This window comes from Dermacentor variabilis, chromosome 8 (genome assembly GCF_050947875.1).
Source record: "Dermacentor variabilis isolate Ectoservices chromosome 8, ASM5094787v1, whole genome shotgun sequence".
Lineage (NCBI taxonomy): Eukaryota > Metazoa > Arthropoda > Arachnida > Ixodida > Ixodidae > Dermacentor > Dermacentor variabilis.
The window spans coordinates 81,110,507-81,130,186 of NC_134575.1; the positions used below are offsets into that span (position 1 = coordinate 81,110,507).

At 43.7% G+C, this 19,680-nt stretch overlaps 1 non-coding gene across 1 annotated transcript; it reads right to left on the reverse strand.

The window, feature by feature from the left end:
• Positions 1-15,425: 15,425 nt before the first annotated feature.
• On the reverse strand, positions 15,426-15,498 carry TRNAL-CAA (transfer RNA leucine (anticodon CAA)). Its single transcript has one exon. It is a non-coding gene; the product is annotated as a tRNA-Leu (tRNA).
• Positions 15,499-19,680: the final 4,182 nt, after the last annotated feature.

A 19,680-nucleotide genomic window follows, 5' to 3' on the forward strand; every position in this document is an offset into this window, starting at 1 on the left:
CTATGCCCCTATATGCAGTCATGATGACCAGGAAGTCGAAAGCTTTCATGAAGACGTGGAATCGGCGATGGGTAAAGTCAAAACAAAATACACTATACTGATGGGCGACTTCATTGGCAGGGTAGGCAAGAAGCAGGCTGGAGACAAGTCAGTGGGGGAATATGGCATAGGCTCTAGGAATAGCAGAGGAGAGTTATTAGTAGAGTTTGCAGAACAGAATAATATGCGGATAATGAATACCTTTTTCCGCAAGCGGGTTAGACGAAAGTAAACGTGGAGGAGCCCGAATGGTGAGACTAGAAATGAAATCGACTTCAAACCCTGCGCGAACCCTGGCATCATACAAGATGTAGGCGTGCTCGGCAAAGTACGCTGCAGTGACCATAGGATGCTAAGAACTTCAATTAGCCTTGACTTGAGGAGGGAACGGAAGAAACTGGTACACAAGAAGCCAATCAATGAGTTAGCGGTAAGAGGGAAACTAGAAGAATTCCGGATCAAGTTACAGAACAGGTACTCGGCTTTAACTCAGCAAGAGGAACTTAGTGTTGAAGCAATGAACGACAACCTTATGGGCATCATTATGGAGTGCACAATAGTAGTCGGTGGTAACGCCGCAAGACAGGAAACCAGTAAGCTATCGCAGGAGACGAAAGATCTGATCAAGAAACGCCAATGTATGAAAGCCTCTAACCCTGCAGCTAGAATAGAACTGGCAGAAGTTTCTAAGTTAAGCAACAAGCGCAAGACGGCGGACATAAGGAACTATAATATGGATAGAATTGAAGAGGCTCTCAGGAATCGAGGAAGCCTAAAAGCAGTGAAGAAGAAACTAGGAATAGGCAAGAATCAGATGTGTGCGTTAAGAGACAAAGCCGGCAATGTCGTTACTAATATGGACGAGATAGTGCAAGTGGCTGAGGAGTTCTATGAGATTTATATTGTACCAGTGGCACCCACGACGATAGTGGCAGAGAGACTACCCTAGAGGAATTCGAAATCTCACAGGTAACTCCAGAACAAGTAAAGAAAGCCTTAGTAGCTATGCAAAGGGGGAAGGCAGCTGGGGAGGATCTGGTAACAGCAGATTTGCTTAAGGATGGTGGGAACACTCTCCTAGAAAGATTGGCCGCCCTATATACAAAATGCCTCATGACCTCGAACGTACCGGAATCTTGGAAGAACGCTAACATAATCCTAATCCATAAGAAAGGGGATGCCAAAGACTTGAAAAATTATAGACCGATCAGCTTACTGTCCGTTGCCTACAAAGTATTTACTTAGGTAATCACAAATAGAATCACGAACACCTTAGACTTCTGTCAACCAAAGGACCAGGCAGGATTCCGTAAAGGCTACTCAACAATAGACCATATTCACACTATCAATCAAGTGATAGAGAAATGTGCAGAATATAACCAACCCTTATATATAGCTTTCATTGATTACGAGAAAGCGTTTGATTCAGTCGAAACCTCAGCAGTCATGGAGGCATTACGGAATCTGGGTGTAGATGAGCTATATGTAAAAATACGGAAAATATCTATAGCGGCTCCACAGCCACCGTAGTCCTCCACAAAGAAAGCAACAAAATCCCATTAAAGAAAAGCGTCAGACACAGAGATACGATCTCTCCAATGCTATTCACAGCATGTTAACAGGAGGTATTCAGAGACCTGGAGTGGGAAGAATTGGGGATAAAAGTTGATGGAGAATACCTTAGCAACTTGCGATTCGCTGATCATATTGCCTTGCTTAGTAACTCAGGAGACCAATTGCAATGCATGCTCACTCACCTGGAGAGGCAAAGCAGAAGGGTGGGTCTGAAAAATAATCTGCAGAAAACTAAAGTAATGTTTAACAGTCTCGGAAGGAAACAGCAGTTTACGATAGGTAGCGATGCACTGGAAGTGGTAAGGGAATACATCTACTTAGGGCAGGTAGTGACCATGGATCCGGATCATGAGACTGATATAACCAGAAGAATAAGAATGGGCTGGGGTGCGTTTGCCAGGCATTCTCAAATCATGAACAGCAGGTTGCCACTATCCCTCAAAAGGAAAGTGTATAACATCTGTGTGTTACCAGTACTCACATATGGGGCAGAAACCTGGAGCCTTACGAAAAGGGTCCTGGTGAAATTGAGGACGACGCAACGAGCTATGGAAAGAAGAATTATGGGTGTAACGTTAAGGGATAAGAAAAGAGCAGATTGCGGGGGGAACAAACGCGCGTAAATGACATCTTAATTGAAATCAAGAAAAAGAAATGGGCATGGGCCGGACATGTAATGAGGAGGGAAGATAACCGATGGTCTTTAAGAGTTACGGACTGGATTCCAAGGGAAGGGAAGCGTAGCAGGGGGCGACAGAAAGTTCGGTGGGCGGATGACATTAAGGTGTTTGCAGGGACAACATGGCCACAATTAGTGCATGACCGGGGTAGTTGGAGAAGTATGGGAGAGGCCTTTGCGCTGCAGTGGGCGTAACTAGGCTGATTATTATTATTATTATTATTATTATTATTATTATTATTATTATTATTATTATTATTATTATTATTATTATTACAAACCAAAACATAGACAGGTCGGGAAAACAAGCTTTGCTTTCCACTGAGATGCATTGCCGTTCGCTGAATTCTTAAATTATGGTTCGGCATTTGATTATCATATATTATTCTACTTTTCAGAGAAAGAGACAGGGAGAAGCAACTTTATTTATCCCATCCTAAAGCGAAAGGGGCTGGAAGAAAAAGGCGAGGCAGGTTATCGTACTCGCGGTAGGATTCCTCTACCACATAAGCCCACTTTGTATAAAACTGCCGGAGAATAGCTGTGCATATTGAAAGGTTGGGTTACCAGTTCTGCCTTTCGTAAGCACATATGACTACTGGCCACGAATAAGGCTTTTCGGTGAAGCTTTGTATATTTTTTTCGTATCCCTCACCTACTACATCGCGCAAGATTTAAAGATATAAAGGCAATGCCGCAAATCATGCATGCCCATTAATGAAATGATTAAGCGGAAATGCGATTATAGGTCTCAGCAGAAAGCTTTTTCACATAAAGCTGAGACAGACAGTGCTGTCTAAACCACACGGCATCAGAACTTCCTGCACGTCATAAAAATCTGTTGTTTCAAAATAGTACCCTTGTAGGAATGTCGTTCGTGTAACTAAGTTCATTTAGTGAAACTTTAAGCACATGCATATCAGCAATAAGCAGAAATCTTTGCTAAGGTAGCATTTTTGCGGCAGGCACTGATACGCTCTGATAATATAAATGTGGGTGGGCCTACGAGTGGGTCAAGTATTGCACTACTTTCGGGATCGCCCCACATAAAGAAAGTGCTTGTTGCCGCTTCACCCAACCCGTGGGCCGGCCCGGCATTGCCCACCCCTCAGGATGGACCCACGTATGGGCAGCGCGTAATGCCTACTTCATTTCCGCCGCGGGTTGGCCAGATATTTCACTATCATCGGGCCGACCCGCGGTAGAGACGAAGCACTTCACTTTTCATTTGAGAGCCTTAACGGTCGCCAGTTTCGCTACCATTCCATCTCCACAGAGTGGAATAGTTGTCAGATTTTCAGAAGCAATTTACTAGCTTGATTTTCAGGCTATCAATAACAATTGTGTCTGCATTTTGAACCTCATACTCTCTATTCGGGCAAAGAAACACGCTGGCTTTTATAGCCAAGCTGTATATGGTTAGGGTTCCGTGCATTTTTGTTCCCCGTCCAGGCTAGGGAGGTGCAGGCAGCGATCGCTGTCGCACTACTAGACGAAGAGAGAACACAAACCTTCGCTGACTCAAGGGCAGCGGTCAGAGCGCTCGCTTCTGCCTCTGTCTCCGGTGAAACACATAGAGTCATCAAAGGTAGGGTAACATGTCCCACTACTACCACGTAGTTCCCGGCACATCTCGACCCCGAGGTGGATTGTCTAACACAACCTCAACGAGATTGCACACGTCCAAGCTCGCGAAATAACCCACCGCGCGGAAGCGAATTCGCGTTGAGGTGTTGTCGAGTTCCACGATATTCTTGCCACCTTTAATGAGGTAACTAAGAACTACTACCTTGGCAGCACAGTCTACTCTCTAACCATCGTAAACTAAACGGAACACAATCTATCATACTGCACATGCTTCAGAGAGGATTGTATCCAAACTTGACTTTATTTCACTCCATCTATCCAGACGCCTTTAGTCCGGACTGCCCAGACTGTGGACACAGAAGTTATTTAGAACACATGCTCTAGGAGCGCCCCTCGTTATAGAAAGGTCCGCATAGCTGTACCGCAAAACAGTGGATCTCTGCGCTGCAGAGCGCCGAGCCCTCACGTCAAGTATGGGCTGTCCAGAGAGCCCATGATGCGGAGGTTAAGCTTAGCCTTCCCATTTCAACGTGGGAACGGCCGGCGGCTACCTCACCTCTTTGAAAAGGTGCCATTGCGGCCTCTCAAGACCGCCAATAATGTTCCTTGTCTGTCGGTCTTTCTCCGTGAACAAAAATTATCTTCAATGGCTCATAACCCCGTAATCATTCACGCTTCCGTAAGCGAGCAAAAAATACGATGGCGCGTAGCACTGTAAAGCAGAGGTTAGAAGCACTCAGCAGAGTGAAGGAAAAAAGGGCCTCAATTCTTTTTAATCACATATGCAACATATGGAACAGCATGCCGAATACTGTCATCATCAATGGCTCAAACCACCTTGGGCAATTTGCTCACACGCCTGTAGGCAAGAAAAAATGAAATGACTCATAGTCCCGTAAGGTTGCAAGTACAGTACCCATGTTGTCGTTGTCGGTAATTTCTATGCGGAAGCGTCAGTATTAAAAAGGGCACGCTTTACGCATTCCGTGTTGGAGACATTTCTCTTGCAATGCCACCGATCACCCAGCGGAACGCGCGCACTGATTTCACATTATCAAAGAATTTGATTGGAGTTGCGAGTGAACTAATGACAACCGAACAAGAAGATAAATGAGTGTGCCTACCTTTTTTCACGATGACCACCCATGAAGATAATTAATGAGCTCACACCTTTGTTGGAAATTCTGTGTCACCTCCAGATTGTGTGCTAAACAGCTTCGCTGATAAACCAAGTTCACTGGAATGGCTCATGATTTTTTTTTGGTACTTGGTAAATTTCTTCAATGAGTCAAGTTTTTTTCTACGAAATCTACCAAATATAAAATTTGGGCATAGGCAAGCGACTGCCTTGCGAAGAGACGGTTTATAAGCTCGTTTTAGGATTTGAACATCCGGTTTTGAGGTTCCAGAAAGTAGTGCACAATTCGTGTCGTGCAGATAATCTAGTTGCGCCAGGTTTTGAGGTAATCTACACAGTCAAAGGCAACATTCGAGTAAATTCTGTATCACGCATGCGTGCCTCGCGCTGAGCTAGAACGTTAAAACGTTAGCGTGTGAAATGCAGTCTCAAAGAAAAAGGATGAATAAATACACGTCTGAATAGCATCGTACAATGTATGACAACCTGAGTGCCAATGTAATCGGCCATACTATGCAAAGAGTAAGAAAATTAGGTGATATTGCGGGCTCATTACTTTGTTGTTTGTGCAAATACAGCGGCAGTCGTCGTTCCGAGCACTTCCTTCGAGATCAAAAAGAATTCTGAGGTATTGCGCCCCGCAACCGTGATCAGCTTTTCGGGCTCGCCGCAGTGGGGAGTTTCGGATAACCTTTGGCCAACTGTGGCTTAATGAGATGCACCGACACGAGCACTTTCACATTCTTTCTCCATTTAGATGCAAATACTGCGGCTGGAATTGAAGCCGCGACTTCGAAATTGATAGGATGCCGCCATAGCCAATAAAATAACGGGGCAAGTTGCACTTCCTTGATTGTTTCCATTTAGGAAATATACTAGCTAGTTTAATTGAATTATATTCTCCTTCGATTGGGCGGGTGCAAAATGGTCATCTAGCGCGCTTGAGCAAATCAGAAAGTCTACGCATCTTTATCAATTTAACTTTTGCCTACTTATTTTTAATGTTTCGCCAGTTGCCTATTAGCTGTAAATCTGCGTAATAAAGTTACCTGAGATCGCAACGGAGCAGGGGCTAGCCATCCGTTGATTTCTTTTATCAATAATGTTAGAATCATTTGCTTATCTCGACTGCCAGTGCTAGGCGAAAAAGACTGACGTCCCCGCCACAAGATGGAGGTCATGTGTTTTACCTCTAGCGTGTGGTGTTTTATGAGCTTATTAGCAGACAACTGTCCTAAAACGCAACAACTCTGCATGCATATAAATGTACTTTTTTATTCTATATCTAAAGAACACAAGTACGCTTGTTAAGTTCATATATTTGCGCATTTACGTGCATGTGAGTATGTCGTGCCATATGTTCTGAGAGAAATATGTGGAATATTCTATATAAGCCTTAAAGGAGATCGTTTTTGTCATTTGAATAGAAGTCTTGTACCGATTTGGCTTGCCTAAAAGTCAAATCTGTTTATTCCCTTATGTAGCTACATCTAGAATTTTCCAACTTATGCGTCCAAAGACCTGTTAGTTGTAAAAAATGGAGTTTACTTCAGGATGAACCTTGTTATGGTAAACTAATATAGCGCTCGGCACAGTCAAGAAAGATGCTAAAAAATGTATGCATAACCTTTAAGCTTGCGCTAGCTCTTTATCGAGAAGAGGGAAAAAGATCCCTCCAGCCTTCGTCTTTCTCTCACTTTCCACCTTTCCTGTCTTCTCCTGGCTTCTCTTTACTTGCAATTTTCCAGGCAGCAAGGGTTAACGTTGTGTGAATAACCAACCTAGGCTATTTCATATTTGGTTATAATGGTAATGTACAGCTGGCGTTTGCAGGCCGTGTTTTACAGGCCCTGCAGCGTCCCCTAGTAGGACTCCACGGTGGGTGGCTGGCGTTACCGCCGAAATTATAATCTCCTATGGCTGCCTCCTTTCCCCCACTACCTGATCGCTCCCTGAAGAGGGGGCGCACCGATAATGTTTTAGAATTTTTTGCTCGTCAAAAAGAAACTTTTCCTCGCTTCCACGTAGTCCCCTCCGAAACACCAAATAAACCCGTACGAACAATCTCTCTATTTCTCGTGTCCAAGACTCGGACCCAAGTTCTTGGTACAGGTTACAAAGCATCCAGAATGGCAAGCGGTGATCTCCTCTTGGAGCTCCGCAACCTGAAGCAATATGAAAACCTACCCAACCTAGTATCATTTGGCGACGCCAAAGTGACAGTAACTTCGCATCGTACTATGAATACCACCCGTGGCGTAGTCTCCGATGATGATCTCTTGGAGCTGACTGAGGCTGAGCTCTTGGAGGGATTCAGTGAGCAGAACGTCATCAACGTTAAGCGAATTAAGATGAGGCGTGACAACAAGGTAATACAGACCAAACATCTGATACTTACTTTTGGCACAAGTGTCCTGCCCGAGTCCATCGAGGCCGGGTATATCAAGCTCCGTGTTCAGCCATACATCCCTAAACCCCTGCGTTGCTTCAAATGCCAGCGTTTCGGTCACAGCTCACAGAGCTGACGAGGCCGCCAAACCTGCGCTAAATGCAGTGCTAATGAGCATGCTTCTGAATCTTGTGAAAATTCTCTCCACTGCGTAAACTGTGAAGACGAGCACGCTGCATACTCGCGGTCGTGCCCATCTTGAAAGAACGAAAAGGAAATAGTTACAATTAAAGTGAAAGAAAACATAAGTTTCAAAGAAACACGCAGGCGGGTATCCTTCCTGCCAAAGCACACCTTTGCCGATGTGGCGCGTCAGGGGGCAGCGCCACAACGGTCTCCAGTGGCTGTCCGACCCACACCCAGTTAGGCGGCAGTGACGCCATCCGCCCCCTTGGCGGCTGCAGCTAACGCTGCTACGCCAACACAGCGGACGGGGCCATCGACCCCGAAGGTGGGCGCAGCCGAGGCTGCCCCAACCTCCCCGGCCCCTTCCAGCGCTGGCAACAGCCGGCGCAGCCAAATCCCTCAGAGAGCCCCATCGACCTCCGGGCTGGTGGGCGCAAGGGTCTTGCAGGACCCTCACAGAAAACTTCTCGCTCGCAAGAGCATGTGTCCGGCGCCTCACAAGAGGCAATGGACACTAAACCTGTTCTCACGGCACGCAAAGCGCCTAAGGAGTGGCGAGGCTTCCTCGAACGCTCCAGAAAGGGCAAAACCCCGATTACAGGGCCTCGAAAGAGCTCTGTAATCTAAGGCATAACATCTGTTTTCGTACACACAGCACCTATTCACTTCCAAAATTGATACACAAATAATTCAATGGAACATCAGAGGTCTTCTTAGAAACCTTGATGATGTGCAGGAACTCATCCAAAAACACAATTCAAAAGTGCTGTGTTTACAGGAAACACACTTAAAATTCAAGCACAAACTTTCTCCGACAGTACATAAGTTATCGCAAAGATCGCGATGATGCTATCGCATCATCTGGCGGTGTCGCCATTGTTATCCTTAAGAGCATTGCGTGTCAACTTTTACAGCTACAAACGCCTCTCGAAGCAGTGGTGGTTCGAGCTGTTCTCCTAAAAAACTCATCACCGTTAGCTCTCTTTACATACCCCCACATTGCTAATTAACGAAACATGAATTTTAATCCTATGTAGATCAATTGCCAGAACCCTATGTTGTTCTTGGCGATTTCAATGAACACAGCACCTTGTGGAGAGACGCTCGAATCGATGCGCGAGGTCGTATCGTTGAACAGTTCCTTTTTTCTTCTGGAGCGTCCCTTCTAAATAAAAAAGTACCTACATATTACTCTCTTGTAAACAGATCCTTTTCGTCAATAGATCTTAGCATAGTTTCCCCGTCTATACTGCCCGAACTCAAATGGGAAGTTACGTGCAATCTTTACGGGAGCGATCACTTCCCCGTACTGCTAAGAACATCTAAAGAAAATGAATTTCCCCCACAAGCTCCTAGGCGGAAGATAGATACAGCCGACTGGGAAAAATTTCGAACTCTATCTAGCATCTCATGGGCTGATATGTCTTCTCTAGAAATTGATGCCGCTGTGGAGTATTTTACAGCGTTCATAATAGATGCCGCATCTAAATGCATATCTGAAGCAAGTGGTTTGGCATGCAGACAGCGTGTCCCGTGCTGGAACGACGAATGTAGGATTCCTCCTAAGAAACAGAACAAAGCATGGTGGGTTGCTACGCGCTTCCCCCACTGCAGAGAATCTTATCAACTTTAAGAAAGTAAAATCTCAACTCAGGAGAACCCGCAGGCAGGCCAGAAGAGAAAGTTGGCAGAACTTTTTATCAAGTATTAACTCGTTTACAGATGAGGCCAAAGTCTGGACCAGGGTAAATAGAATTAGAGGTCGACCAACGTATTCACTCCCTCTGGTAAATACACAGGGCGATACACTGCAAGATCAGGCAGACTCACTTGGGGAGCACTTTGAGAGCGTGTCAAGTGCAACAAATTATTCAGAATCGTTTCTCAAAAACAAACAAATAGAAGAATGTAAGCCACTCATAAGAAAATGTCGGAAGAATGAATCATACAACTGTCCTTTTAGTATTGCCGAGTTCAGAGCTGCCTTGAGATCATGCAAGAGCTCCGCACCGGGTTCTGACAGAAGGATGTATGAAATGATCAAAAAGCTACGCAATGACACCCAAGTTACACTACTCATAATTTTCAACACTATTTGGGCTGCGGGATACTTTCCAACTGCATGGAAAGAAGAAATTGTGGTCCGTGTTTTGAAGCAGGGGAAAGACCCATTCATGGCGGCAAGCTATCGCCAGATAGCTCTTACAAGCTGCCTATGTAACATTTTTGAAAAAATGAATATTCGCAGACTCCAACATTTCCTTGAACTAAACAATATACTTGAGCCCTATGAGTGTGGCTTCAGAGAAGGCCGGTCGACAACAGATCACCTAGTACGCATTGAAGGATATATTCGGGACGTATTTGTACATAAGCAGTTTTTCATGTCAATATTCCTTGACATGGAGAAGGCATATCACACAACATGGCGCTACGGCATCTTGCAAGACTTGTCGGAAATGGGCATCTGTGGCAATATGCTGAAAATAATTGAAAGCTATTTGTTGAATTGCATCTTCCGAGTGAAAATCGGCAACGTATTGTCGGGACCTTTCACACAAGAAACAGGTGTACCACAGGGAGGCGTGCTGAGTTGTACGCTCTTCATCGTGAAGATGAACACGCTTCGTGCTTCGCTACCACGCACCATTCTTTATTCTGTCTACGTTGACGACATTGAAATCCGCTTCAAATCCTCTTAGCTCTCAGTATGCGAGAGACAGGTGCAGCAGGGCTTGAACAAGATTTCCAAGTGGGCAGACAAAAACGGATTTAAAATCAACCCCCACAAAAGCCCTTCAGTTATTTTTACAAGAAAGAGAGGCCTGTTTCCGGATCCTTCCTGAGGACTGTGTGGACACCAAATACCTGTCAACAAAAAGCACAAATTCCTGGGTATTATACTTGACTACAGACACACTTTCATTACACACATTAAATATCTGAAAGGAAAATGTCTAAAAACAATGAACTTAATGAAACTTCTATCCCAGACTACATGGGGTAGTGACAGGAAGTGTATAATGAACCTATACAAGAGCCTAATTCGGTCTCGATTGGATTATGGTGCTGTAGTATATAACTCTGCCGCCCCGAGCGCGCTAAAGATGCTAGATCCTGTTCACCATCTGGATATCCGGTTAGCCACTGGCGCTTTCAGAACAAGCCCAATTGAAAGCTTATACGGGGAATCAAATGAATGGTCCCTCCATCTACAGAGAACTTACATCAGTCTTACATATTTCCTAAAAATACAATCCAATCAACAACATCCATGTTTTAACACTGTTAACGATATGACCTGCACCACACTTTTCCATAATCGCCCCTCTGTAAGAAAGTCTTTCTCGCTTCGAGTGAGGGAGCTTAGTGATGAAATGCGTGTCCCACTCCTCGAGCTTCGCCTAATGCATCCAACCAAGTTGTTACCGCCTTGGGAGTGGCAGGTCATAGAATGTGATATATCCTCTTTAGAAGTAACAAAACACGCACCAGAGATCGAAATGCGAACTCATTTCCTAGAACTCCAGCAGAAGCACTCCTGCGCAGAGTTCTACACAGACGCTTCGAAGTCTAATGCCGGGGTGTCGTATGCTGCCGTCGGCCCATCCTTCTCAGAATCCGATGTACTACATCCGAAAACAAGGATATTTACGGCCGAGGCCTACGCATTACGGTCTGCTGTGAAGCATATAAGAAAATCAAATCTCCAAAAGTCCGCGATATATACAGACTCCCTAAGTGTCGTGAAGGCCCTGATGTCACTCTATACACACAAAAATCCAGAACTTAATGAACTATATTCCGTCTTGTGTATAGCGTACAGATCTAACCAGCGTATCATTATATGCTGGGTGCCTGGCCATAGGAGCATTGAGGGTAACGTTCTGGCGGACGAGATGGCCACGTCAATCGCATCGCAAGCTGTTAACCCTACCGCTCAGGTGCCTGTCACAGATCTGAGGCCTTTCTTGCGAAGGAGACCTCGAGACCACTGGCAACACATGTGGGACGCGGAAACGGATAATAAGCTCCAGGATTCTGGCCTTCGAATACAAAATCACGCCGTACAGATGCCCTATTCTGTCGTCTCAGAATAGGACACACGTTTGGCACCCACAATTTTCTACTCACCGGAAGTGAGCCTCCAACCTGTGGTAGATGCGGGGAGAGGCTGACCGTACTCCACGTCCTCCTGGAGTGTCGAGAAGCCGAATCTGAGAGAAAGAGACATTTTTCATTAGCATACCGACAGCACATTCCTCTTCATCCTGCAATACTCCTTGGTCCCGAACCGCTTTTTAATAAGACACAGTCCTACGTTTCCTCAGAGATGTTGTCTTACATGTTATTAGTCCCATGCATTCGTAGCGCCTCCTCTTTTCAGAGGATGGCGCTGTGATAGTTCTTTCGTATAGCACGTGCCTCTAGGCCCTTGTGTTTCCAGGGCTCCGGCGAGGCAACAGTGTTCCAGGTATTTTTACCATCTCATATATTTTCTATTCTGCGTCATTCTTTTACGATGGATTTTAATGTTCATAGTGTTCGTGATTTGTCATCGCCATAATTTTATAGCAAGTAGATTTCACGCACTTTACAGCAACTATTTTTAGGCCACTTTACAGCCAAGTCACATCTTCCATAATACATCGTCAGCATTACCACTTGTCATGGCGCTCTTTGGCCAAACCTGGCCCTTGCGCCACAAAACACCGCACATCATCAAGAGGGAAAAAGAGGAAACAACACTTCATTAAAATGCACAACTTATAGACTGCGTCGCATACATAGCCGCCCGGCAAGCTCGGTTGCAACCGTAGCTTACTCATTCCTTTAGGTATCACGCCTTCGTGGTTCGTTTTCTTGAAAAGGGCTGTTGGATACGACGCAAGTGAAGTCAATAACAAAATTACCATAATAGCCCATTTTAAAAATATGTAAATGACTCCGGACGTAGAAATGTTTTTTGAAGCCCGATGAAGGCTGCTGAGGTCGCAGAATAAAAATGAATTTCTGGATTTCAGCGTCATGGTGACTGAAATGTTTCCATCGAAAATGCCGTTTACAGCTGCTGGGGTGCATTCGTTTTCTAAGAAAGGTGGTTCAGCCCCGCTCTAAAACACTTTATTCATACCAACTAATCATCTTCCTTACCCCACTCATCAGGACGGCTGTAAGAGGAGGATAGTTTTCAATCTCTCTTTGACAAAACAAGCGCGAAGAATTCATCCACCCTACAACAAAGTACTGAATATTGAAATGACCTTCCGAGTCGCATACATTGTTGATCCTGTGACATTGAGAAACATAAATACAGTCTTGTTAGTCAACGTTCATGCGTTGTTTGTGCGGAATCCACATAGGAAGGAGTAGGTTTTCATGAATATAAGAGTTATTATACGAAACATATTTACATCTACATCATGTGTCACACGTAATAATTGCGTATGCATTTCTGAAGTTTATTCTCCACAGGCTAAACATGTAGGCTTCTCTTCGTAGGCGATGTACCTCCAGAAAGCCCGGGTGTTGTCTATGTAAGCATCACGTGTGTAAAGATATCAGCACTGAGGCAATGTGATAAACAATGGATGGACGCTCAATATTGTAAAGAGAGTGATCAAGAATGCACCAAGATGCACGCAATAAAATTTCATTGAGCAAAACTTGCCGTGTTCAGCGGTGCGCGTCCTGACCTGTCAGGAAAACAAGCTTTCCTATTCAGTGAGATGCGTTCCCGTTCTCTGAATTCTTCAATTATAGCTCGGCATTTCATGTCGGCAAAACAAGCTTTTCTTCAGTGAACAAGATTCCCTTCGGTGAATCGCCTTCGGCTGATTCAGCGAAGAGAAGTGAAAGAAACAAAGAAGAAATTACATATCATCTGGCGCATTTGGATTGAGGGCCACACAGATCATCGGACTGAGACATCTGAGCGAAGGATTGTTTCCTTTACTTAATGTCTTTGGGTTGACCACGTACGAATGCATTGCAAGCAGGACACTTAAAAATATTATAACGGAGGGCATTCCTGTAAACTAGGTCTGTACATGCGCTGCACAGCAGGTAACCTTCTTTAATGGAACTATAAACGCTGTTAACGTATGAAATATGCATGAGAAGAGGCGACAGAAGCACGTAAATAAGACGATACATCACTTGCTTCGTTGACGCTTACAATAACACAGAGGATCCACCTCGGTTAAAGGAAAGCTACCTTAGCAAAGCCTTGTGCTTAGCGCTATTTTACATTAAACTTATTCTGCATCTGTTAAGTCAACGTCACTTCGCGAACATAATTGCTACACGGTAATGTTTTTAAACATGCAGCACACATCCAAGATGTTTACGGTTTGCATACAGCTCGTATGCTGTACCCAATCTTAAAATTCCTAACCTGACGTGTGAGCTCAAATAGCCTATTATGTGTGCAGAGAATACTAATTGGCTTTCCGCATACTTCGCGCATGGAAAAGGCGGTCTTACCGGAGTTCAGGGATTTTATTATTGATTTTTTATTAACTTGTCTGTGGAAAATAAGAGTCTATGAGGTCCGATCCAGCATTTTTAGAAATGAAGGTTTTATTTTGCGGGAGTTTCAACAAGTTACGCCCGACCTATGTCTGTTTGATGCTCCCACCAATGGCTCAAACTACCTCACAGAACAAAGACATTGAAGTTGACCAGGATGCTCCGTACACGGCAATAATTTAAATATAGTTTTTAAATATAGCCTGTTGCGTACAAAATCTTTCTGCCCCTAAAGCATGATTTGTTAGAGAGGCGGGCATCACTTGCACAAGAAATGAAAACACGCATTCAACCAACTAATAAACGTGTAAGGCTTACCTTTTAAAGTTATTACTATGCTGGACAAAATGCAATTTTCAAGTTGTAGCTGGCGAGTCTTAAATTCGTATCCACTAGGAAACAATTTCCACAATGATGCCACTTTGGAGACATTCGTCATTGAATTGGCCGTAAAAATGCATTGTTGTCCCACTTACCGTATTTAAAAAAGCTCTCTTTTATCTATTCAATAAAAAAAAAGTGTAATGCGCCTGTATTTCTTTCGACTTTGGAAATAATATCTCATCACGGGTGTCGTCCTCGAAATTCACATCAAATGAACATGTCTGGCAAGCTCATTGGTTACTGTTCGTAATTTCCAATAAGTGCTGCAAACTGGTCAATTAAGAAGATATTTAGTGAATCCATTGTTTTTTAATTTGAATGTGTGTTTTGATAACTTGTGCTAGTGATGTCCGCACCTTCAAATATTCCAGCTCATGGATAAGAATTATGCTGTCACCCACAGCTGGTTATTCACAATTTCATAAAACTTAAGAATGATGACACTGTCAAGAATGATCACTGAAGCAAGAGCTGCTGCTCGCTGAATGAAACAGCTTCATAATTCTACAATTCACTCGCTGAAGCATGAATGAGAGGGGGACAAGGTGGCAGAAGATAGATAAGCATTCTTGAGAGCTATGCATGTATTTGGAAAGTGAGGCGTGCAGCGCGGACCTTCCCCTAGGTTTGGTGGTGTGCCACAGTCGTCGTCGTATATATATATATATATATATATATATATATATATATATATATATATATATATATATATATATATATATATATATATATATGTATATATATATATATAAACGAGAAGAAAGGGGTTAACGGTGGGTCCCGATTTTTATTAGTCATATCATAAGAAGCCAGCAAACATTGACCCCAAGGACAACACAGGGGAAATTACTTGTGATCAATAAATGAAATAAAGAAACTATTAATTAATGGAAAATAAAGGTGATTAAAAAAGAACTTGCCGCACGTGGGAACCGAAGCCACAACCTTCGCATTTTGCGTGCGATGCTCTACCAATTGAGCTACCGCGGCCCTGTTTTCCTATCAACTTTCTTGGGTATTTATGTGTCCTAGTAGAACCCTGGGAGTCTTAGCCAGTGCCACCACACACAGACGTTGCCGGCGGACATGGAACGTCCTTTTTGCCGCAGGCGTCACGAGAACGTGATCTTTTTTGGGTGAAGGCAACTGGTCAATAAACCCGCATATGCTACCTGTAGGCATCAATGTAGCCGGATTCGAGACCCTCGTTAAGTAATAAACGAGACGAAAGGGGTTAACCGAGGGTCCCGATTTTTATTAGTCATATCATAAGAAGCCAACAAACACTGACAGCAAGGACAACATAGGGGAAATTACTTGTGATTAATAAATCAAATAAAGAAACTATGATATAATGGAAATTAAAGTGGATGAAAAAACAACTTGCCGCGGGGATATATACATATATATATATATATATATATATATATATATATATATATATATATATATATATATATATCGGCCACCAAGGTCTGCGAGTTGTGGCACTGGCTAACACTCCCAGGGTTCAAGTAGGAAACATAAATACCCAACAAGAAAGTAAATCGGTAAACGGCGCCGCAGTAGATCCACTTTTCAATATTGTTGAAAATTGCATCTCCATGGCTTTTATTATATTCCCACAAGAAAGGGCTAAAATATTTTCGTCGTGCAGAAATGTAGCGAGCAGGATAAAACGCAGAAGCAATTAAATAAAACACACGTTCAAAATTGTGCACACAGTGCGCATAAGCTTCACCGTAATTCCACAAACTCCAAACAAGGAAGGTTGTTTGTTTCACCGAGAGCTGTGCGTGCTAGTAAATATTTGGTTACTAATATTATTGGAACACTTTTATTACTTTGAGATGGCTGGTCGGCAGAAAAACCCACAGATGCACACATGAGCATCGCCATCAGTGTGTCCGCAATGTAATTGTTGTTGCCTACTGCACTGCATTATCTGGAAGCACCTTGTGTTTTGCTCAACCGAGTATTTGCCGTAGTGGACATGCAAATGCCGTCAACAGAGCAGATGTCGATTACCTGTCCACCCACTATCGGGAGTTTGTATGCAAACCCGAAATCTACAAGCGCACTGTCGTGAACACATCTTAATGCTTGAGGACGAGGCAGAAAGCGGAAGTGGCAAGCGGTAACCGTCGTGGTCGCTTAGTGGTTTTGACCTTGGGCTGCTAAGAACCTCAAAAAAGCCCCAATATTGTTACATGTAAGTTTGAAGATTTCAGGAAGACCAGGATCAGTGTGGTGTCGATCCGTCTTTGAAAGGCGCTAAGGATCGTGCGTCTCATAACTGAACCAGCCATGTCGCAGTTCGATGGTGGCCGCACACTTTCGCTCCCTTTTTCTTTGTTCGTGTCTTCTTGCCTTTTGTATTCTTACCCCTGTACAAATATGCCTTCTGAAGTAATGTGTTTAGAAATTAGCGCTTGCTCATAACTTGTCCTTTCATCGCCGTTCATACCTCCGAGCTTTACGTCTACTATGACAAACTAACAAACTTGTTCGGTGGAAGCCTTTCAATTGAACAAGTGGTACAACAAAAACATTGGGAGAAGACAATGGTTACAGTGTAAAAAAATTCCGTCATATTACGCAGGATTTCCGTCACTATACGAAAAGTTGCAGTGAAAATACGGAAAATATGTCATATTTCAAAAATGCGGCAAAAGCTCCCGTTAATATACGGAAAGTGCTGTCTATTTTAAGCTTTACGAACAGTTCACTGGTATAATGCAGCGGCTATACATTTTTTCGCAGGAAACAGGGAGAATTACGTATTTTCGCCATGCGAACATCCGTATGAAATTGAGGAAGCTTAAGCTATCTGAATGAGCGCTCGTACTCACAAAGCTCCAGCTAACATTGTCGTATTGAACATGCAAACTGTACGCATTGTGAATATAGGTACACAATGTGAGAGCTAGCCTTTTATCAAAAGCTGCAATACCAGATCGCATATATATATATATATATATATATATATATATATATGGAAATGGGGTTTATTGCTGCTCGTTCGAGGGATCGCAGGTAGCTCTAGATCACGAGTCCTAGCGCTTCGCATCAACAGCCCGAGCTCGGGGGTGCTATACAGGATACGCCAAGTTTGGCGAAACTCGGGATCTTCACGAGCTCTGGCGAAACCCCAAGATCAAAGCACTAATGGTACCGAGACACAGTTTATCTTTTGACAAGCCTCCAGTTTTATTCGTTTATCTAGATTCACTCTTGGTGGCTATCGTTCCTTAGGCGTTGCCTTCTGGGCGGTCAACAAACTGGGGCTCACGTGAGCCCCAGTTTGATCATGCCTTCTTTCACTTGTTTGTCGTTCCACCGAGTGCATTACATGCAGAAGCAAGTTATAAAATAAATGCATTTAGTACAATATTATTAGTTACCTTAACGTGGTTTAGAAGCATTTTAAAGCTTACAAGATGTCAACTGAATGTGTTTTAGAATAATTTGTAATTTAGAACGCTTCGCATTATACCACAAGGGAAGGCTGTGGCGTCATCACATCCATTCACCGGGCGAGCATGGCGGCTAAACATCGAAGAAGCCCCATCTAAACAAACTCCTACACGGAGCTTGCAGTGCGCGACGTAGTGATCAGGCTCGACGATGACCGCTATTTCTTGGATAGTTCTGTTCCTCCGTGCGCAATCTTTCCGTGCACCCCGTGAGACTGCCAATAGCTTCGGCGATTTTATAGATCGCGACGCGCACCTACTGTTCACGGCGCAATGATGAATAAACAACTTGTCCAGTGCTGCTTCTGCGAGTGCGCTTAGTTCCTCCACTCTGTGTGACTGCGAGCGTTACGAATATTACATAGTGTGTGTAAAAGGAAGACAGCCTATATAGCTACGATGCGAAGGAGGCGGTGCCCACAATAGATCTCGCTACCAACACAATAAAGGAGATATCGACAAACTGGAGGTGAGTATACTTCTGCTCTTTCATATTTAGCTTAATAATAGTGCAGGGATTAAGTCACTTTCGTAGTAACGAACTGAATGTCCAGCAGTTTAAAAAAGGCATTGAGAACCAATGAGGTTTCGTGCTTTTACATGCACGTGGGCCCGCGAAAATATGGGAAAGCTGAAGGTTACCCTCATTAACTTGGTGAGATAACAGAAATTCATGAATGACATTAAGCCCGCAGAATCTATGCAAGAGTATCTTTATCCAGGTGAAATATCAATAGCAGGCACTGATATAAAGCAGGAAACCTATACAAAAATTTCATGGCTTGAACAGCACATGGAAGGCATTACCGAATCGTGATCGCCACGTTACCAGTATTCTTGAAAAAAGTTTAGGATCATTGCTTTCTACCGGTTATGCAATATGGGGCATAAACCTGGAGGTTAACAAAGAAACTTGAGAAGTCGAGGACTGTGCACAAAGCGAAGTAACAAAAATTGTTGGGGACAGTATTAAGGCAGGAAGAAAGTAGCGTAGTAAACCGTGGCAACTGATATGCAAGTTGAGATTAAGAAAAAAATGGGATTGCCAGGCAGGCCATGCACGTCTTCAATCACTTACATTAGCGTGCACAGTGTATGTTTGTCAAGGAGAGAGAACTGCAGCCGAGGATGGTAGAAAATTGGCTAATGAGACAAACATGATGTTTGTAGGCATAGGATGCAATCAGCTCGTATAAGACGGGATTGTAGGGAGAGGCATTTGTATTGCAGTGAACAAAATAGGTTTGTGGTGCTGACAATAGAGACTCGTAAAAGTGCGCGCACTGCTCAGCTGCTGGCATGCTAGTCAACATGACAATTGGCTCTGAAAAAGACAACCTCAGTTATGAAAAATAAAGCAACATTCTCCCAACACATTGTTTTATTATGCATACTACACTAAAAACTTCCACAGTTAAGCGCACTTAGTTCCAATAGTGCAACGAGCATTTTTCTTTGTAAATATTGGTTTATATGCGGTTGATTCATTCCAATATATACCACTTTTTTTTGCAGCAAACATTGTGCTGCTGGAGGCACTCAACCGCCTAATGGCAGAAGGCGAGCGCCAGGGACGTGCTCTTGAGAGTGTGACAGAGGTCCAGAGGTCTGCTCTGCAACAGAAGTATCGGTGCCCTCACTGCCCTCGAGTCGAGCCCCCAGAAGACACTTTGTAAAGGAGCTTTCAGTATATCGT